The sequence below is a fragment of the Equus przewalskii genome, chromosome 23 (genome assembly GCF_037783145.1).
Source record: "Equus przewalskii isolate Varuska chromosome 23, EquPr2, whole genome shotgun sequence".
Taxonomy (NCBI): Eukaryota; Metazoa; Chordata; class Mammalia; order Perissodactyla; family Equidae; genus Equus; species Equus przewalskii.
In genome coordinates this window covers 23,716,873-23,739,591 of record NC_091853.1, presented here as the reverse complement: position 1 = coordinate 23,739,591, position 22,719 = coordinate 23,716,873, and the positions used below count along the sequence as shown (strand labels likewise).

The 22,719-nt window shown below is 40.1% G+C and overlaps 1 protein-coding gene and 1 pseudogene across 5 annotated transcripts in view; both read right to left on the bottom strand.

The window, feature by feature from the left end:
* KCNH1 (potassium voltage-gated channel subfamily H member 1) overlaps positions 1-22,719 on the bottom strand; it is a 362,772-nt gene that overhangs the window by 116,517 nt on the left and 223,536 nt on the right. The window lies entirely within an intron of this gene.
* LOC103548780 (acidic leucine-rich nuclear phosphoprotein 32 family member B pseudogene) lies at positions 18,140-21,556 on the bottom strand (annotated as a pseudogene).

Sequence of the window (22,719 nt, the reverse complement as noted above, 5' to 3'; positions counted from 1 at the left end):
TCTCAGAAGGCTGTCAGAAAATTAATTTAATCTTGAGCTTAAAGAAATAGTACCACTGGGGGCTGGCCTGGTGCCATAGTGGTTAAGTTTGTGCACTCCACTTCAGCAGCCTTGGGATGGCTGGTTCAAATCCCTGGCACAGACCTACACACCACTCATCAAGCCATGCTGTGGCAGTGTCCCACATACAAAATAGAGGAGAATTAGCACAGATGTTAGTTCAGGGCCAATCTTCCCACCAAAACAAAACAAAACAAAACAAAAAAGGAAATAGTAACACCAAATCAATACAGTAAGAATGGCTCTCTTGTCCATGACCTGAGAACCAGGCACAGGTCTGAGACACTGGTGTGCTGATCAGACAGCTAAGGCAGTGATGCAGTGCCTGTCATTTATGGTCCAGGGCTGCTCCTGTCCCCCTGCTTCTGAGGTATTCTAGAAGGTTAAGGGTCCTCAGGAGAGCCTTATTCAATTATTATCACTATTATGAAATATTATTATTATTAAAAATGGATAATCCTGCTCTCAGTGCCCCTTCTTTAGTTTTACATGGTTGAGTTATATGTTTTTATGTACACATTTTCTTTATTGATACCTATATATAAAGCATATGTCCTAAAATACACACAACCTCACTGAGAGAGAAGATATCTAAGTCCAGCTATCACTTGAATAGATATTTGAGTGTGACGTGGGGAGGAAGAGAGGGAGACTGTAATGTCACTTCCATGACTGGACCTCACAGTGCCGAGGATGCTCTGGATGACTCTAAATGTGGATTAGTGGTGTCCCTTCATTTTGGGAAAGAAGTCAGGAGGCCTCTCCCAAGCGCAAGGCAAAATGCTGATTTGGATAAGAGGAGATTTCTTTCCTTATCTGAGTGGTTTACAGTTAATATTGTGTCATAGAAAGAGCTCTGGGTCCCATCCAAAGAAAAACAAGATGCATTCCCTGGCCCTTAATTAGAAATTGCCATATGGAATTTAGGGGATGAGTTGCAAAACTTTTTGGTTCTGTTTCTCTTTTAAAAATGTAGTGTTTATTTCTGTATACATTGTACATATACACAGTTTAAAGAGTTAAATGGCCAAGACATTTAAAAAGTCCTTTGTCCCCTAAGACTTCTTTCTTTTCACCCAATTTCCTGTTCTTCAGAAGTACCCACTTTCAATTGTACTAGCTGATTGCTTTGCTACTAATCTCCATATTTGAATGTCATGCTCAAATCGTTATGCCTTGATATTTCAATTACCGGCATTATCCCTCGACCTCTGAGAATTTAGCTCTTTTCTCTCCTCACCTCCAATGTCACACTCATCTCTCACACCTTTTCCCACTGCTCCACTCTCCCAATATAGTCATGTAATCATTTGGTTACATAATTATCTGCATTATATTATTATAACTAGGTGAATGCTATCCACAGCTAAGCCATGTAGTATCTATAGTTACTTTTCCTTTTCTGCAATGTTTTCTTTTCCCTGTAGCTAATAATATTAGGTCTTCAACTTTCCATTGGTTTAGTTTACTTATCACTAATTTGACTCCAACCTCTCCCACAGATAAATAAGTTTGTTCTTAATATATTAAACACATCAGTTAGACCATCCATTTCATTTTCATAAAGAAATCTCTACTGGCTTTGAACTGTTCCATCACCAGCCATGTGGAGGTCTCTGCTCCGTCATCTTGAGAAGCCACTTCACTTATTCAGGTTAGATCTCCCAATTTCTGCACCTCACGTTGTCTGCCCTGTTGATTTACTCCTTTTATTTTTTCTTTTTTATGATCCCAAAGTTTTTTTTTTATTGAGGTAACACTGGTTTCTACCATATATAAAGTTCAGGTGTACATCATTATATTTCAATTTCTGTGTAGATTACATCATGGTCACCACCCAAAGACTGATTACCATCCATCATCATATACATGCGCCCCGTTACTCCTTTTGCCTTCCTTTCTCCCCGCTTCCCCTCTGTCATCTCCAGCCTAATCTCTGTCTCTATGTGTTTGTTTGTCGTTATTGTTTTTATCTTATATTTATGAGTGAGATCATATGGTATTTGACTTTCTCCCTCTGACTTATTTCACTTAGCATAATACCCTCAAGGTCCATCCATGTTATCACAAATGGCAAGATTTCATCTTTTTTATGGCTGAGTAGTATTCCATTGTGTATACAGACCACATCTTATTTATCCATTCGCCACTTGATGGGAACTTGGGTTCTTTCCAAGTCTCGGATATTATGAATAATGCCACAATGAACATAGGGGTGCATATGTCTTTACACATTCGAGTTTTCATGTTCTTTGGATAAATACCCAGCAGTGGAATACGTGGATCATATGGTAGTTCTATTCTTAATTTTTTGAGGAATCTCCATACTCTTTTCCACAGTGGCTGTACCAGTTTGAATTCCCACTGACAGTGTGTGAGAGTTCCCTTTTCTCCATATCCTCTCCAAGACTTGTTATTTCTTGTCTTCTTAATTATAGCCATTCTGACAGGTGTGAGGTGATATCTCATTGTAGTTTTGATTTGCATTTCCCTAATAATTAGTGATGCTGAACATCTTTTCATGTGCCTGTTGGCCATCTGTATATCTTCTTTGGAAAAACGTCTGTTCAGATCTTTTGCCCATTTTTTAATTCTTTGTTTTTTTGTTGTTGAGATGTATGAGTTCATCATATATTTTGGATACTAACCTCTTATCATATATGGTTTGCAAATATTTTCTCCCAATTGTTATGTTGTCTTCATTTTGTTGATGGTTTCCTTTGCTGTGCAGAAGTTTTTTAGTTTGATGTATTCCCATTTGTTTATTTTTTCTATTGTTTCCCTTGCCAAGTGAGACACAGTATTTGAAAATAATGCTGCTAAGACTGATGATGAAGAGCATACTGCCTATGTTTTCCTCTAGAAGTTTCATGGTTTCAGGACTTACATTCAAGTCTTTAATCCATTTTAGTTAATTTTTGTGTGTGGTGTAAGATAATGGTCTACTTTCATTCTTTTGCATATGGCTGTCCAGTTTTCTCAACACCATTTATTAAAGAGACTTTCCTTTCTCCATTTTATGTTCTTGGCTACTTTGTCAAAAATTAGCTGTCTGTAGATGTGTGGGTTTATTTCTGGGCTCTTGATTCTGTTCCATGATCTGTGTGTCTGTTTTTGTGCCAGTACCATGCTGTTTTGGTTACTATAGCTTTGTAGTATATTTTGAAATCAGGGAGTGTGATGCCTCCAGCTTTGTTTTTTTTCCTCAGGATTCCTTTGGCTATTCCGGGTCTTTTTTTGTTCCATATAAGTTTTAGGATTCTTTGTTCTATTTCTGTGAAAAATGTCATTGGAACTTTGATAGGGATTGCATTGAATCTGTAGAATGCTTTAGGAAGTATGGACATTTTAACTATGTGAATTCTTCCAATCCAAGAGCATGGAATATCTTTCCACTTTTTTGAGTCTTCTTCAATTTCTTTCACCAATGTTTTATGGTTTGCAGTGTACAGGTCTATCACATCTTCGGTTAAATTTATTCCTAGGTATTTTATTCTTTTTGTTGTAATTGTAAATGGAATTATAGTCTTAATTCCTCTTTCTGCTACTTCATTGTTAGTATATAGAGGCAACTGATTTTTGTATGCTGATTTTGTATCCTGCAACTTGACTGTATTCACTTATTATTTCTAAAAGTTTTTTGGGTGGATTCTTTAGGGTTTTCTATATATAAAATCATGTCATCTGCAAATAGTGACAGTTTCACTTCTTCCTTTCCAATTTGCATCCTTTTTATTTCTTTTTCTTGCCTGATTGCTCTGGCTAGGAATTCCAATACTATGTTAAATAAGAGTGGCAAAAGTGGGCATCCTTGTCTGGTTCCTGTTCTTAGACGGATAGCTTTCAGTTTTTCTCCACTGAGGATGATATTAGTTGTGGGTTTGTCATATATGGCTTTTATTATGTTGAGGTATTTTCCTTCTGTACCCATTTTATTCAGAGTTTTATCATAAATGGATGCTGTATCTTGTCAAATGCTTTCTCTGCATCTATTGAGATGATCCTGTGATTTTTATTCTTCATTTTGTTAATGTGATGTCTCATGTTGATTGATTTGTGCATGTTGAACCTCCCTGCATCCCTGGAATAAATCTCACTTGATCATGGTGTATGATCTTTTTAATGTATTATTGTATTCCATTTGCTAGTATTTTGTTGAGGATTTTTGCATTGATGTTCATCAGTTATACTGGCCTATAATTTTCTTTTTTTGTGTTGTTCTTGTCTGGTTTTGGTATCAGAGTAATGTTGGCTTCATAGAATGAGTTAGGAAGCTTCCCCTCCTCTTCAATTTTTTGGAAGAGTTTAAGAAGGATAGGTATTAAGTCTTCCTTGAATGTTTGGTAGAATTTGCAGGGAAGCTGTCTGGTCCTGGACTTTTATTTTGGGGGAGGCTTTTTATTACTCTTTCAATCTCCTTACTGGTGATTGGTTCATTCCAATTCTCTATTTCTTCTTGACTCAATTTTGGAAGGTTGTATGATTCTAAGAATTCATCCATTTCCTCTAGATTACCCAATTTGTTTGTGTATAGCTTTTCATAGTATTCTCTTATAATCTTTTTATTTCTGAGATGTCCATTGTAATTTCTCCTCTTTCATTTCTGATCCTATTTGAGCCTTCTCTCTTTTTTTCTTGGTGAGTTTAGCTAAATGTTTGTCAATTTTGTTTATCTTTTCAAAGAACAAGCTCTTACTTCCATTCACTTTTTTCTATTGTTTTTAGTCTCTATTTCATTCACTTCTACTCTGATTTTTATAAGTTCCTTCCTTCTATTGATTTTGGGCTTTGTTTGTTATTATTTTTCCAGTTCCTTTAGGTGCTCTGTTAGGTTGTTTATTTGAGTTTTTCTTGTCTGTTGAGGTAAGACTGTATTGCTATAAACTTCCATCTTAGAACTGCTTTTGCTGCATCTCATAAATTTTGGCATGTCATATTTTCATTTTCATTTGTCTCCAGGTATTTTTTTTTTGTTTCTCTTTGATTTCTCCATTGACCCAATAGTTGTTTAGTAACATTTTGTTTAATCTCTACATATTTGTGGCTTTTCCAATTTTCTTCCTGTAGTAGATTTCTAGTTTCATACCATAGTGGTCAGGAAAGATGCTTGGTATTATTTCAATCTTCTTAAATTTATTGAGACATGTTTTGTGGCCTAATATGTGGTCTATCCTGGAGGATGTTCCATGTGTATTTGAAAAAAATGTGTATTCTGTGTTTTTTCAATGGAATGTTCTGTATATATCTACTAAGCCCATCTGGTTTGATGTGTCATTTAAGGCCAATGTTTCCTTATTGATCTTCTGTTTGGGTGATCCATCCATTAGTGTAAGTGGAGTGCTAAAGTCTCCTACTATTACTGTGTTCTGTCTATGTCTCCTTTTATGTCTGTTAATTGCTTTATATATTTAGGTGCTCTTATGTTGGGTGCACAAATATTTACAAGTGTTATATCCTCTTGTCGGATTGTTCCCTTGATCGTTACGTAGTGTCCTTCTTTGTCTCTTGTTATAGTTTTTGTTTTAAAGTCTATTTTGTCTAAGTATTGCTACTCCAACTTTTTTTTCATTGCCATTTTCATGGAGTATCTTTTTCCATCCCTTCACTTTCAGTTTGTATGTCTTTAGGTCTGAGGCATGTCTTTTGTATGCAACATATATATGGGTCTTGTTTTTTTATCCAAACAGACACCTTATGTCTTTTGATTGGATCATTTAGTCATTGACATTTAAAGTAGCTATTGATAAGTATGTACTTATTGCCATTTTGTTACTTTTTTTCTGGGTGTTTTAGTGGTTCTTCTCTGTTCCTTTCTTCTTCTCTTGCTCTCTTCCCTTGTGGTTTAATGGCTTTCTTTAATATTATGTTTGGCTTCCTTTCTCTTAATTTTTTGTATATTTATTATGGATTTCTCATTTTTGATTACCGTGAGGTTCATACATAATAACCTACATATATAGCAATCTATATTAAATGGATGCTCTCTTAAGTTTGAATTTTTGCTAAAAGCTCTACTCTTTTACTCCTCTTCTCCCACATTTTCTGGTTTTGATATCATACTTAACCTCTTTTTAGTGTGTGCTCATAACCCTCTTATCATGGAAATAGATAATTTTAGCACTTTTGTCTTTTGACCTTTATAGATGGTTGATCTGCTACCTTTACTTTATATTTGCCTTTACCAGTGATTTTATTGTTTTGTTTTTTTGATAATTTTCTTATTCTTATTTGCGTTTTCTTTTCCACTTAAATAAGTCCCTTTAGCATTTCTTGTAAGGTTGGTTTCTTGGTGATAAACTCCTTTAGTTTTTGCTTGTCTGGGGAACTCTTTATCTCTCCTTCCATTCTGATGATTACCTTGCCAATTAGAGCATTCTTGGCTGTAGTTTTTTTCCTTTCAGCACTTTAAATATACCATGCCACTGCCCTCTAGACTTCTGCTGAGGAGTCTGCCAATAGCCTTCTGGGCTTTCCATTGTATGTAACTTGTTGCCTTTCTCTTGCAACTTTTTGGATTCTCTCTTTATCTTTAATTCTTGACATTTTAATTATAATATGTCTTGGTGTGAGCCTCTTTCGGTTCATCTTGTTTGGTGCTCTCTGTGCTTCCTGTACCTGGATGTCTGTTTCCTTCCTTAGGTTAGGAAAGTTTTTAGCTAGTATTTCTTCAAATAGATTCTCTGCCCCTTTGTCTCTCTCTTTTCCTTCTGGGACACCTATAATACAGATGCTAGTGTGCTTGATGTTCTTTCAAAGGTCCCTTAGATTTTTCTCATTCTTTTTGATTATTTTTTCTGTTCAGCTTGGGTGATTTCCTCTAGTTTTTTGTCCAGCTCACTGATCTGTTCTTCTGCATCATCTACTCTGCTATTGAGTCCCTCTAGTGAATTTTTCATTTCCGTTATTGTATTCTTCAGTTCTGATTGGTTCTTTTTTTATATTTTTCAATTCTTTGTTAAAGTTTTAACTGTATTCATCCATTCTTCTCCCAAGATCAGTGACCATCCTTATGACTATTAGTTTGTACTCTTTATCAGATAGATTATTTATATCTGTTTTGCTTAGTTCTTTTTCTGAGGATTTGTCCTGTTCCCTTGTTTGGAACATATTCCTTTGCCTCCTCATTTTACCTCTTTCTCTGTGCTTATATCTATGTATGAGGTAGGTCAGCCTCATCTCCCAATCTTTGAGAAGTGATCTTATGTAAGAGATGCCTTATGAGGCTCAACAGTATGCTTCTCCCTCTTCACTAGCTCCAAATGTTCCAGGAGTGTCCCCTGTGTGGCCCTGTGTGGGCTACGTGTATCCTTCTGTTGTGGCAGGTTTGCTCTTGCTGCAGGTGCCCAGGGAGACTAGGCTGATCCCCTGGCTGGTTCATTGTAATGCTCAGCTATGTGTAGATGCTATATGGTTCCTTCAGTCACTATATTGGGCATGGGGAGCCCCAACACAGTTGGCTGCAAGGTCTAACAGCCTATTCCTGCTGAAGTTTTTCTGTTAAGTGAATAGACCCCCAGCATAGCTGGTTGCCAGGCTCAGGGGCTTACAGTTGCTGTACGTCTCTGGCCTGCAAGGATGTTGTTAGCTCTCCCAGTAGTGCAGCTGCGTGGGGCCAGCCCCAGGTGTGGCAGTACACAATTGTTTCAGGTGTTGGAAGATAGGGCTGCTCCCCTATGTGGCTTAAGATTGCTCCCTGCTGTGAAGCACCATGCCTAGAATGTGGCTTTTTCCTCTCTGGAAAGGACTTTCTGCTTCTTCCACCTCAGACAGCACTGTTCCTTGTTGTGGAGATTTTTTTTATCCAGTTTCCAGTTCTCTCTCAGGGGTAACTGTTTCAAGGGTAGCTGTAAATTTGTTACGTCCATGGGAGGAGATGAGAGTCCTCCTACACCATCATCTTCCCTACAATTTCTGGTTTACTCCTTTTTGTCAGTAGAAGACATTTCTAATAGCTTTCTGAGAAAAGGTACATGGGAGCAAAATTTTTGAGATCTAAAATGCTCACTTTTATACTCAATAGCTTAGCTGGCTGTAAGAGTATAGAGTAGAAATGATTTTTCTCAGAATTTTAGAAATATTTCTCCATTTTCTTCTCTTGATGTTGAGAAGTCAAAAGCATTCAGATCCCTCATCCTTCATATTGAACCAGTTTTTTCTCTCTAGAAACTTTTTCCACGATGCTCTGAAAATTCATAATTAAGTATGCTCAGTTTTCATCCATTGTGCTAGGCTTTCAATAAGCCCTTTCAATCCAGAAATGTATGCCCTTCATTTCATGGAAATTTTCTCTGGTTAATTCTTTTTCTTTTCTTTCTTTCATTTTTTTTTTCAAACTTACCTCCAGCAGATCAAAGGATAAGGAAAAGGAGAGGAGAGAAAGAGCAGATGAGCAGGGTGGTGATAATAGTCGTGGGATGGGGTGAGGGAAGAATAAATATAATAGACACTTTTCGTACCTAGTCAGCTTTCTATTTTCGCTTGAAATAAAATCCCTCACACTTTCTCAAAAGCCAAGGGCAAAGGGAAATTGAGAGACTGTTCTATGAACCCAAGATGGGGGGAAATCCTAGTCAGAATTTACAAACTAAGGGCAATGGAAAAGGAAGTAGATAGCTCAACCCCTAGTTCCTTTGGTGGGACAGAAAAGAAATGGTCAAGGAGTGAGTTGGAAATAAGAAGCTTAGCAGGTCACACATCCTAAGCCCTTGGCTATTCTCTGCTACATTTAACCGGTTCCCCAGCTCCCCATTCTCCTTAGCACACCAGTCTCTAGAGCCATCAGCCACACTCCTCTCCCTTCTCCCATCTCTGTCTCTTTGGGACATCTACTCTAGGTACCAGAAGCTGGAGGGGCACCTAATCTGCCTGCTACTGAAGGGAAGTGAAGAGGAGGAGAGCCTGACCCTGGGTGAGCAGGGCATCTCTGGCATTCTGGGTGACCAGCTTCTGCAGAGCTATTAGAACCTCACCAGCAGACTTTTACTAATCAGTGGGTCAAACGGACTTGTGGGCTTCTCTAGGAAGTTGGTCACTGTTCATAAAATTACTTCTATTGGAAAAGGCACAAGTTCTAATAAACAATTTTGCAGAACATAATTTACTCATAAACTCAAGAAGGATGTAAAAATAATAATAAGTTGCCACTTTTGCAAATGTATCAAAGCTTAGAGATAAAGAAAGAGTTAATATGAATCTTTTTCCATTGTGCAATAATTAAAAAATCATTGTCTTCTGTTGTCATTTATAAGTCTATCCAAACTGACTTTGTTCTATGCAGAATTCCTGATAATATATTAAAACAGAATTTAAAGAACACTCTACCCTCAAACCTATGCTCATTCCTGTATTCTTAGTCCCCAGCAACATGCCATTATTCTTTTGTCAGCCCTTCTCATCATCTGACAACTTCATTTGGCAATGATGGGGACAGCTGGTCATGGAAGATGAATTGACATGGGTAGAGCCACACTGACTCTCTGACATCTTTTTTCCCCCTTTTTATGCCAAATGCAGAAAAGAAAAGACTAAAAAAGCATGGGCTGAATGAATACATAGAGGGAATAACTCCTGATGAAAGAGATAAATCAGGGGAAAACAAAATAATTCAAAATGGAGTAGGTTTTCAAAGGCATGTTGATAAAAGATTCTCTTGGTCCATTTTTTTGTTCTAGTTTTATTGCGATATAATTGACATATAACCTTGTATTAGTTTAAGGTGTATAACATGATGACTTGACATATGTATCTATTGAGAAATGATTACCACAATAGTTTAGTTAACATACATCACCTCACACAGTTATTGGGTTATTTCTTTGATGGTTTCTTTTCTTTCATTTTCTATTCTCTTTTCCAAAATCTCCTATTTAGGTGTTGGACTCATGGATTAATCTAATTTTCTCTCCTGTTTTCTATCACTTTATGGGAGATTTCTTCAACTTTTGTCTTCTATCCCTTTATTTAATTTTCATTTACTCTCATATCTCTGATTCCCATGAGTTTTTTTGTCCTCTAATTGTTTCTTTTTAATAGCACTCTGCTCTGTTTCATTAACGTAGTATCTTCTCTTATTTTCTTAGGATATCAATGATAGATATACTTTTAAGTTTTCTTCTCCCTGCTTGGTCTTTGTTTCCTAATTTATTTATATTTGTCTGCCTTTCATATTAGAAATATGTGGTAATCCTTAGATATCTGCTCATATTTAAGAGTGGGGCCCTAAGGGCCGGCCCTGTGGCCAAGTGACTAAGTTTGCACACTCCACTTTGGTGGCCTGGGGTTTGCTGGTTCAGATCCTGAGTGTGGACCTACACACTGCTCATCAAGCCATGCTGTGGTGGCATCCCACGTAGAAGAACTAGAATGATCTACCACTAATGACGTACAACTGGGGCTTTGGAAAGAAAAAAAAGAAAGATTGATAACAGATGTTAGCTCAGGGCCAATCTTCCTCACACAAACACAGAAAAGGAAGCCAGACTATGGGTTGGAATCCTGGCTACACAAAAAAAAAAAAAAAAAAAAAAAGTGGGGCCCTAGAAAACTGATTAAAAGCTTTGTATGTACGAATGGAGACTGTTAACTGTGAGAATTCACTGTAGGGGGACCTGGCTGGGGTTTGTGTTGAAGAACTCATGGTGTCATTAACTTTAGGAGTGTCCCTTTGGACTTCTCAGAGTCCCCCGAGAAAACCCTCTCAATCTGCTGTCTGGAAAATGTTAGCAGCATTCAGCAGTTAAGTAGGGAGGTTGAAGGTCTCAACATTCCACGTACAAACTCTCCCCCTAATCCTGTGTTCATATGGTACCTCTGCCTTCCATTGTGCACGGTGTCCCCCACGGTGACTCTCTCTTGAGAACAAACCAGGCTTCTGAGTGGGTGGAGGAGGGGAGTTGACCCAGCTTCATCAAAGAAGAAGGACATCTGGGGGGCTAAATGCTTCTTAGACAAATTTTCAAGCAGCCCTCCTTTCCTTAGCTCTCCTTCACTTTCAGTCCTAAAGGCACTTATTGCCACTAATGCCTCAGTCTTTTGGGGGTTCTGCTGTAAATCAAATTATTTTTTAGATTTCCCCCGTCACCTCAAGGTTCAGCTTTCTTGAGTCGGCCAAGTCAATCATTGCTTTCCAGTTTTCAAATTTTTGTTACTCTCCTCTCATCCTCTTTGCCCTTATGGATTTGTGCCCTAAAAAAACCTTTCCTTTGTTGTTGGTTTAGTGGGGTTTCAGGAGTGATTAGATGTAAACGTATGTTCAGTCAGCTGTGTTTAACAACAGCAATATTAAGAGTTTGCAAAGGCAGTTAGGAATGGCTGGTTTTGGCCCAACGTGACCCTTTTGGAAGTGAAAAATAGTTTCCAAATCTTCAAAGCCAAGAGCGCAGAGCAATGTAGTAATAAATCACAACACTACTTCAAGGTGGGTATTACCAATATTTAGCAGATAAGGAAACTGAAGTCCAATATCAGAGAAACAGTAGGCAGAGAGGCCAGAATCCAAGGTCTCGCTGACTCCAAGGCCACACACTCACTAAGTCATCCATCTCAACCTTCAGTGGGTATCAGAATCACATGGGGGGCATTTAAAACAGTTTTTGGACCTCATCTCCAGTTTCTGATTCAGTAGGTCTTGGATGGGCCCTAGAGAATTTATATTGCTACCAAGTTCCCAGGTGATGCTGTTTCTGCTGATAACTTTGAGAAGCATGGTACTATGACTGTCTATCTTCTATTTCAACTCATGTTATATCTCAGAATATGTTGTCAAACCCTATGGGCATAAACGTTGGTTTTGATTTGTTCTTCGTGGTCAAGGCTCATTGGATTACTCACCAATTTCTTTTTTTAGAGTAGGGTAGATCAAAAGGAAAGAGTTGCTTATCTATAAAAAGCCCATTTTCTGAATGTAGACTATAACATTCTCTCTCTCTCTCTCTCTTCCTCCCTCTCCCTCCCCCTCTCTGTCCTTCAACTCTACTCCCACCCTTGCTACACTGCCAGCCCCAGATCTCACAGGTACCACCAGGAAAAAGTGAGGAAGCAAAAGCCCTCTCCATCCCTGCTTTTAAACAAGCTAGTGCCTGAAATTCAATCTCCATTAAGATTATGCCATGCTTCTACTTATTTTAATGAGACTGACTTTCTTTATTTTTGGGGAAAAAAAAAGAAAAAGACTCTTGTTATATGAATTTCCCTTAAAATGAAATCACCAGTCTTATGATCCTCAATTCCCCATTAGCCAGCCATCTGATTAGGGTGAACTGCTCATTACGTCAGGTAGCTGCCCTGGTGGGTTTGAGGGGAAGGTCGTTAACAGACACAACAATAGCACTGAGAGCTCCAAGCAGTCCAGAGACACCCTTTCACTTGTAAGACATTAACGAGACACAACAAATAGAGTAAAAAGGCAGAGAAGGAGCTTGGAAGTTGATCTTCTGCTTTCTAAGTTAAGAGCAGTCCAGCAAATCCCAATAGGTGAACCCAGTGACTTCTGCACCCACAATATTATTGGATAAGGAAAAAAAGATAGAGTCTTCAGAGTTATACCCTCCTGGGTTCAAATTCCAGCTCAGCCACTTAGAGCTGTGTGGCCAGAGGCAAATTACTTTTTTTCCCCCTCTCTGTTTTTGTCAGTCTGACAAAAGGAAAAACACCTGCTCACTTCCCTGGGTTGTCGGGTGAACAAGATACTGTGAGAAAGTACCCAGAGTCCTGAGGTGGAACACAGAGACCCTCCATGTTATCTTCTCTTTCAGTTAGTTACCCTGGAGTCAACTGTCAAGAACACACACGTGAGAGAGCAGTTTGTTAAGACAGTAACCTGGAACACTAGCCTGAATGGGGACTATTGTCTTTGAATTGCATAATTGGACGCAAATTTTATCATTGCAGGAAAATATTGGAGTCCAGAGAGAGATGTTTTAAACCAAGCTCATCATCCAAAAACAGAGGCCTTCAAAGGAATCTCTAAAATCCATAAATGCTAAGAACTTGACACATCAGCCAAAATATTGATTATTTCATGACTTTGAATGAACCTATTCATGAATTAGGAAGGACAGAAGACTAAGTGTAAGCATGGGGGAAGAGAGAGGGGGCAGGGAAGGCCTGGGAACTAGAATTAGTCCTTTTTCCATTTCCTCCAGCACACATGACAGCAACATGTCTAATTTTGTTAATGTAGTATTTTTGGTCTTTGCTGCTATTATTGCTTTTGCTTATTCTAATGTGATAATGATGGAGTGGGTGAGAGGATAATGTTTATATTGGCATGGTAACTGGTAACTAACTTTTAAAATCTTATTTCCTGTGACTTGAAATCCATAGCTATAAATCTCGTTGTCTGGGAAGAAATGAGCAGTAACAATGGGAAAAAAGGAAGTAACTACTCATTGCCCTGTTAGCAGATCAACCCAACATAAGAGAATGCAACGAGTCTGTGCTTTGGAGACAAAAAGCTGCAATTTGGAATCCTGGGTCCACTACCAACCTCACGATAATCATTCACCCTCTGTAAATTTCATTGTATATAATAGAATTAATAATTACCTTATAGTTTATTTTTTAAGAAGTAGGATAATGTATATAAAATGCTTATCACAGTACCTGGTGCATAATAAATGCTCAGTAAATAATAACAATAATTAATAAGATGATTAAGGACCATCTCTAGGTTATCGTTTTCTGGAAACATTCCCTCACTAACCCAACCATCAGATGTCTTAATTCAACAAACATTAGCTGAATACTCAGGTGAGTCATGTGCTATGCTGGGAAGCAAAATGATATAGTGAAAATAACTTGAGTTCTGAAGAGAAGGAACCGTGGCCATGAAGTATGGGCCCTGCCACTAATTTACATCATAAGAGCCTCAGTTTCCTCCTTTATGAAAAGGAGATGCTAATCTCCACCTCTCAGGGTTTCTGTGAAGATTTAATGAATTAACACGACAAATGCCAATTACAATGCTGGCTGGTATGGGGTAGATCCAAAATAAATCTTAGTTTTCTTTCTTGAACCACCCCAGTGTTAACATCCCTCCATCAATCAGCCTTGGATTCTAGTCCCCTCAGCCATTGGCTTTGAGTGGGTACATCCTACTGTGATACATAGGCTTGTGCTTTTCCTTAAATAGAAGAATTTCTGGAGTGCAGGAATTGCGGTGGGGTCATTTCAGGGGCATATTCCTTTGCATTCCGTGGGTGCCCAGTAAATGCTGAATTTGACTAACTTTTGAAGAGACTGTCCCAAAAAGGTGAGTTTGCTCAGGTTCAATTATACAAGGTATGGGTTCTGGACCCAAATACAATGTGGGTGGGGTTTTTCCACACACCATCACCAATTCTCTGACACCAGCTGGGTGTCCTACAGTTCAACTCAATTCTGATAGCTTCAGAGTCCCTAAGCTAATGGCTGAGTCCCACAGACTGCCCTCCACTTCAGATGCCAATCACAAGTCTAGGCTGTTACCTGTGCTTCTGACTGCCTGGCTATGAATCAGAGGTTCCCACGACCCCTTCCTTGGGTTCGATTAATTTGCTAGAGCAACTCACAGAACTCAGGAAACCCATTTACTCACTAGATTACTGGTTTATTACAAAAGATATTAAGGGACAAGAGTCAACAGCCAGATGAAGAGATATAGAAGGTGAGGCTCCAAACAAAGGAGATTCTGTCCCCGTGGAGTTTGGGGCCAGGCATGGTGGCACATGGAAGCATTCTGGTTCACCAACCTGGAAGGTCTCTGAATCCCGTCCCTTTGGGGTTTTGTGGAGGCTTCATTACACAGGCATGATTGATTAAATCACTGGCCACTGGGGACTGATTCAATCTCTAGCCACCCTCCTCTCCCCCGGGGTCAGGGGAGTGGGACTGAAAGTCCCAACTCTCTAATCACATGGTTGGTTCTCCTGGCAAAGTGCCCCAGATGTTGGATGTTGGGTGAGTGCCAAAAGTCGCCTCATTAACATCACAAGAGACACCTTTATTTCTCTTATCACAGGAGATTCCAAGGGTTTTAGGAGCACTGTGACAGAAATAGAAATGAAGACCAAATATATATTTCTTATTATAAATCACAATATCACACAAGGGCTTCTCAAAGTTTGCTCTGGGACCAGTAGCATCACACCACCTGGGCATTTGGTAGAAATGCAAATTCTCAGGCCTAATTTCCTGCCAGCACTATGCCCTCATTCCTCCTCAAGCTGGACAGCTACTGCCCTGGGCACAGAAAATGCTCCCCAAATCAGAGAATATAAAACACTCATACATTCCCTATTTTATAACAAGAAAAGCCTGAAAACTCATTTAATATCTTGCTAAGAATAGCACGAATTCCTATACCACACTGAAACTCTGCCACGTTGGTGAATGTCACTTAACAAGCAAAATTCTTACGGGGGAGACAGAAGGTTATTTTCAGCTACTTCTCATCTGTCGAATAAAACAGCAGCTCCCACTCCATGGTCACCCATTAACAATGCAGTTTGTGCCACCTTATTTCAACCAGTGTTTTAATAGCACCACAGATAAAAACAGAGCAATTTCCACAGGCAATTACTTCTGCAAATGAATCAAAAAGGTCAGACCCAGGTTGGAAAGGTCTCCAAATAATTTTCTACTTTTATTTATTTTGTGCTTACTGAGATCTTGGTTGGAAAGGGAGGGTCACTTGCTTACAGTTCTGCCTGGCTGAAGGTAGACGGGCTTGCAGGTCTGCAAACCCAGGTCTTGCTTCACTTCATAATGAGAGCCCTAAGATTATATTTCTCCAATATGACTCATTGAAGAGAACCTAATTAACAAAGCCATTTAAAAGAACACATAATTTTTAAAGTCATTTAAACAAGTGTGTTAACCTTAACTGGGCTCATTTTCCAACAGCGGTTATGTCTACTCCAAAAGTTATAAGCTCTCACAAAGCTCAAACTTTATTTGTCTTCTACATCTCAAAATAAAAAAAAAGAAAACAAAAAAGAAAACCTTTTCAGAAGGCACTACTATCATCATGATGAGGTAAATTGGAACAGCACAATGATTGCACAGAGTGCCTTTTAAAGAAATACCTCTTCCACAGCCAACTTGGAAGCAACCCAAGTGCCCATAAAAGGATGAACGGATAAAGAAGATGTGGTGTATATCACAATGGAATACTACTCAGCCATAAAAAAGACAAAATCGTGCCATGTGGAACAACGTGGATGGACCTTGAGGGTATTATGCTAAGCAAAATAAGCCAAACAAAGACAAATACTGTATAACTTCACCCATATGTAGAAGATAAACAAACACATGGATAAAGAGAACAGGTTAGTGGTTGCCAGAGGGGAAGAGAGTAGGGGTAGGGTGAAAGGGGTAAAGTGGCACATACATATGGTGATGAATGACAACTAGACTATTGGTGGTGAACAGAATGCAGTCTACACAGAAACTGAAATGTGATAATGTACACCTGAAATGTACACAATGTTAGAAGCCAATATGATCGCAATAAAATAATTTTTAAAAAGATGCTCAAATAAAGAAATACCTCTTCCAGGGGCCAGCCCCATGGCCTAATGGTTAAGTTCAGCATGCTTGACTTTGGCAGCCCAGGTTCGTGGGTTTGGATCTCAGGTGTAGACCTACACCAATCACCAGCCATGCTGTGGCGGCGACCCACATATAAAGCAGAGGAAGATTGGCACAGATGTTAGCTCAGGGCTAATCTTCCTCAGCAAAAAGAAAAAGAAGAAAGAAATACCTCTTCCAATAAAAATAATAGAAAGAAATTAAAATCACTTTCTCCACTGTTGACAACTCAAGCTTAGCACCTCCAACATCTGTTGATTTTTCTCACCAAACAACCATCAGTCTCTTAGTTTTCAAAGGCAGCGCTGGAGTTACTTAGCTGCTAAGTGACACTGCAGGTCATAGTGTCACTCTTCACATTGCCTCCAAAGTGATAATTACCCAGAATGATAGACCCCTCACTTTCTACCACACAGGATGCCAAGAAGTGAGGAGAGTTGTAAACTGATACTGGAAAGAGCTATCCTTTCATAAGTCAGTGGTCCTAATCCTGATTCTGCTGTCTAACAGCTTTAAGGCAGTGACTTCACTTCTTTGGACACAGGATGTCCAAATATTTGTTTAATGCTTGAATAAGTGAATAATAACAATAATAATAACAACTGGTACTTACACAGCTTTCATGATGTGAGTCATTGTTCTAACCACTTTGCATACAAGAGTTATCTTAATGGTAGATACTGTTATTATCTTCATTTTACTGATAAAGAATCTGAGTCAAGTATGTTTAAGTGACTGCCCAAAGCCACACACCTGGTAAGTGGCAGACGGAGGATTCACATCCACACAGGCTAGCTCGTCAACCCACTCCACCACTGCATCAGTTGCCTCTCTAAACACGTGTCTACTGTGTGCCAGATATGGTTCCAATGCTTCAAATATACTGACTCACTTAAATCTCTCAATAACACTATGCAGTAGGGAACATCATTTGCCTTATTTGCAGATGGGCCACAGAGAGGTTAAGCAACTTGGCCAAGGTCACATAGCTAGTAAGAATGGAGCTGGATTCAAACCCAGACAGTCTGGCTACAAAGGCCATGCGCTGAACCTTTACACCAGGGTTTCTAGACTCAGCACAACTGATTTTTGGGCCAGCTACATCTTTGCTGTGGGAAGCTCTGTTTTTTTAATTTTTGTTTTTAACTTTCGAATGTTAAGATTTACAAAGCTTCTTTATTGTACAGAAAGTAAAAATGCTGTTAGAATCTCAGTGCAACTGGTAGCCACAGACGGTTGACTCACCAATCACAGCTATCCAGGCTACAGCAAGAGTCTTACATGAAAACCTAACAACGCTTACAGTTTTGTGGGGTGAAGTCCCCAAGCTTGGTGGTGGATTTCCAAGAGGAACTAAACCGAGGAAGGTAGAATGTCACAGGAACTATTCTTTGGCTCTTGGGGTGGGTAGGTGTCCTGGGGTTTGTATCACAGCTACCTTTCCCTTTTAAACAGCTAACAAATCCAAATGAGCAGTCCAATCAATACTGAACAGTTCTTTTCTTGCCGGTTATTTGGGGTCTTGATCATCCTTGCCTTCATCACCTGGTTCTCTCTTCCTCTTTTCACCTTTTCTGCTTTCTTCCTCCCTCTTCATCCTCGTCCTCATCATCTTCATCTGCATGTCCAAATTCTTCTAGTTCCCCGCTAACTTCATCTTCATCTTCTTTCCCTTCTACCTCTTCATCCTCGTTCACATCAAACTCTTCCTCCTCACCATCCTCATCCTCTTCTTCTTCCTTCCCAGCATCCACCTCGGTATGAGTCAGAGGCTTCTCCATCCAGACAGGTCAGCTGGGACAGGAGCTTGAAGACATTCTCGGTAGCCATTCAGTTTAGTAAACTCACACTTAAACAGATCCAGGCTTTTCAAATATTCCAACTTTTTCAAAGGTTCCAAGGTGCTTATATCTTTCAATTTATGTCCACTTAACGTTTTGATGGGTGAGATTTGGAAGTTTTTCTGTGAACACGTCTAGACTTCTAAACATTCTATTGTCACTGAGCTCAAGCTTTCCCTATTTAGGGAGTTTGAGGAAATCTGAAACTGAAATCAAGCCTACATTTATTAAACTGAGGAACTCAGTTCACAAATTCACTAATTCAGCTAGGTCCTCAATTTTCCCATCATTTGATTTGCAATTGTCTAGGACAAGTTCTTGAGCAGCTGCCATGGTCCCTTTTCGCAGCTCCAGGTGGATCCTGCCCTTCATGCCCAAGTTTCCCTCGTCCTTGCTCTTCAAACTTAATTTTCCACGGCGGAGGCGGAGACAGGGAGAGGGTGCCGGCCTGCGCAGCGAGGGTGGTCAGAGGGGGTTGGCTCACAACAAAGTTACCCACAGGCATAGAGAGAAACCAAGCAGAGAAAAGGGGGCTGGGGCGCAGCTCTACGCTGTGCCCAAACGGTGTCACGGTGGCGCTGACAGCTGCTCCACCACCTGGGAGCTGTCCTGTGTGTTGTAGGATGTTTAGCAGAATCTCTGGCCTCTTCCCATTGATGCCAGTAGCACCTCCCAGTTGTGACAATGAAAAATGTCTCCAGACATTGCCATATGTCCTGTGGCGAGCAAATTCACCCCCCGTTGAGAACCACTGCTCCTTTCCTTGAATAAATAAACCTGCCAAATGAGGAAGTCACACAAGAAACAGCACTGCAAGGGACTTAAAGTCTCTCTGATCTCCAATAAATGACTATGATGATGAATCACGATTATGGAATTAGAAATAAAAATTGAAGTGGATGATAATAGACCACATCTATTGTGATGATAAAAACTTGGCCTTTCTCATCTTCTCAGAGACAGAGACAATTCCCAACCTAACGGTGCTGTCTGTAATTGACTTGAGGACTTCTTATAAGCCCAGATATCTGTCTTCCACAAAGATTTTGATCAGGTGGGAGATAATTCTCTCACCATTACCCACACCATGAGTCTCTGCTGCTTCCCCTCCACTAAATCTGACAGCCCATAGCCATCAGAGCTTTGGAGTGACAGTGACTAAAGGGTTAAATACCAGCTCTGCTACTTACATGCTGTGTGACTTTGGGCAAAGCACTTGATCTCTCTGAGCTCCATCTTCCTCATCTGTAACAAGGGGATAATACCATCTGCCTTACAGTAGGATTCTGGGGAGGATTAAATCTGATGATGTACATGAAGTGCTCTATGCAGTACAAGCTCAACACATGTCAGTGGTTGCTATATTATTATTATTCAAGATCCAACTCAAAACATAACTCTTCCAGAAGCCTCCTAGAACCATCACATCTAACTTCCTTCCCTACTCTGCTCCCCAGTGTAACTCATGAGTGAAATCAGCAATACTCAGATGGGCCCTACTTACCGGGAACCACCACGATCATGATTCTCAACCAGGGGGAATTAGAATCATCAAAAGAGGTTTTTAAAAATTACATTTTTCTCAGTTTAGTTATACCCAGGGGTGAAGTGGGGTGAGAAGATGATGAGCAAATAGATTTTTTAAAACTCCCCATGATTCCTATAGGCACCATTATCTTGTCCCCATCTGTGAGCCTCTAAATGAGTCTGCGAGTAACCAGTGGATGCCTTGTTTCGAAAATGTCGGTTAAGCTCAACTATTTTAAACTGTTTAAGGAAAAGAGTGTGGTGTCTTTATGAAACAGATTATAAAACACCAGGCTTAGTCAAGAATTACTTAATGCTAATTAGGCACCGATGATTAAAAAAATAAAAGAGGGGAAGTAGTTAATTGAAGAAATTAGTAACTAAGTTGATAAGTGAACTTTTTCCTAGTTGAGAGGAAATAATCATAGGCTAGATTCAGATTTTACAGAAACTAGGGAAATATCACAGTCCTTATTTTTTCCTCTCTCTCCTCACTTGAAAGAGGAAAGACTAACAAATAGTGTATGGAGAAAAAGGTAATTTTAGGCCTTGAAATTAGCAAGGTTATTATTTTTCACGAAGAGACATGGCTAAGGGGGGCTGGCCAAGTGTCAGGGGGAGGAAACACAGCCTACAGCAGGCCTACGAACAGCCAAGCTTTGAGCGTGTGCCATGACACCTTGGATAGGCTGAGGGTCCTGGACTTCCTGTCCTGAATCCCGGGGGCTGCAAGACAGTCAAGGTTACCCTGAGGGTGGAGAGAAAAATAAAAATTAAGCTAAGCAGTGGCGGATATCTTGACTTTGGGAGGAAAAACAAAACAAAACAACATTCAACGTCTTTTTAGCTGATGATAAGGTATTTACACAGCTTGATAAATCTGTCCAAAAAAATAGCAATCAGAAATCACTGGATTCTATTCTTTTGCTGATAGTGTTGTTGCTCATAGAAAAGTCCTGAGTGGTGAATTTCTCTGGATTCTGATTCAGTTTCACTGCAGCATCTTCATTGAACAGTTGACTTGGTGGGAGCCATCAGGGAGTGGAAGCCTAGTGCTTAGGAAAATATAATCAGCCTAGAGATAAGCAGAAGAAACAACCCCCAGAGAATTCTGCTGGAGGGCAAAGCTGAAGTTAGAAGGAAGCACATGGGAAGGTGTTCTAGACAACAGAAATAACGTGTGCTAAGGTGCAGGAGGCAGGAACGAGGACAACATGGGCTAGAAGACAGGTGAGGTTATTGAGCTACAACATAAATATATGGAAACCAAGTCTGCGTTAACTGACCCCATTCAGGGAAATGAGTGGAGAAAGCCCTCCTGCATGAGAAGATGCCAAAACTTAGACTTGAATTATTCTGGTAAATAAGGGAGAGGGAGTAAATGGAAAGTTCCAGGCAAAGGCAAGAGTATGGCCAAGCTGGGAAGGTTGAGAGAACAAATCTTGTCTGAGTAACTGCAAGTTTCTCAGTACGGCTGGTGCCTCGAATTCAAGGATGGTGGCGGGGCGATCCTCAGAGAGGAGGCTGGGGTAAGACAAGACCCACATCATGAAGTGCATCTTCGGGTTTTATCCTGAAGGCAGTGGAGCTCCTTATCTATACATGATATCTCTGTCCTTGGACTGAGCACAGAAATGACAAACCCTAGCCAGCATCCTGGGATGCGGATGCTGCTCCACTTTCGGGTTCCAGGGGAAGAGGCAGAGCAGCCCATCAATTGTGAGCTCATTCTAACAGCTCACTTAAGGCCAAGGGAGACTAACCATCTCGGAGTTTATGAGTGATCCACTGGTATCACCATATCTTTCAAACTGCTAATTTGGTTTGCTGTGACAGGGTTATCAATATACGTTATAGAATTAACTTGTCATGTGCTAATTCTGATAGTAAATGTTTTCAAATTGGCACATCTTCTGTAGCATTTGAAATATTTTCCAACTTAATTCAGCACAGGGGGAGGAGTTTCAGAAAGATGTGTTCGCTGAGTGAGGTCTAGAAGTCATACACGTGCTAGTAAATGGAAGACCAGAAGTAGACACCCCTCCCCTCCCTTAGACATCGCTCCCCTCAGGCATATACACAGAAGCAGAGATCCTGGTTCCAAGACAGCACTCCACTTCTCTCCTAAACCTTAGATTTCAACTCCACCCAGAAAGGCTCTTTTGAGCTGACTGACCCTCTGGATGCCTTCCTGAATCTGAAAGGAAGGATGCAGAGAATCCAAGAAGTGACAGGCTAGGCCCTGGGAAGGTTGCTATGACATTGCCACCAATACGAGGAGGAAAAAGGAAGTTCTTAGGGGCCCAAGCTTATAGAAAGAGCAGATAAATAGTCTGCATTCTGCCCTGAGAGGCATGAGTGAAACCCAGTGCTGCTTCCCAGTGGTGCCCCTAGGGGCTCTCTGGGGGACCACTGGGGGAAGGCAGTGAGAACAGTCTCTGAGGGGGAGGAGTATTTTATCACTGACATCATTTAGAATTGCCTGCTCATGGTAGTAATAGAAATAGTCCAACTTTCACTCAATATTTTTCAATTTTCTGCAGACAATCCCCCAGCATGGACCACTCCCACCCCCATCTCGCACTTGGGATGGCCTTGCTCCTCCCTCGTCTCTGGTTACAGCAGGTGGGCTGAGACGCCAGAAGGATAAAACTGAGCACCATTTGGCACTTGGTTGTTGAATCAGCAGCAGTATATGTTCTGCTGCTTAGAAATTGCAGAT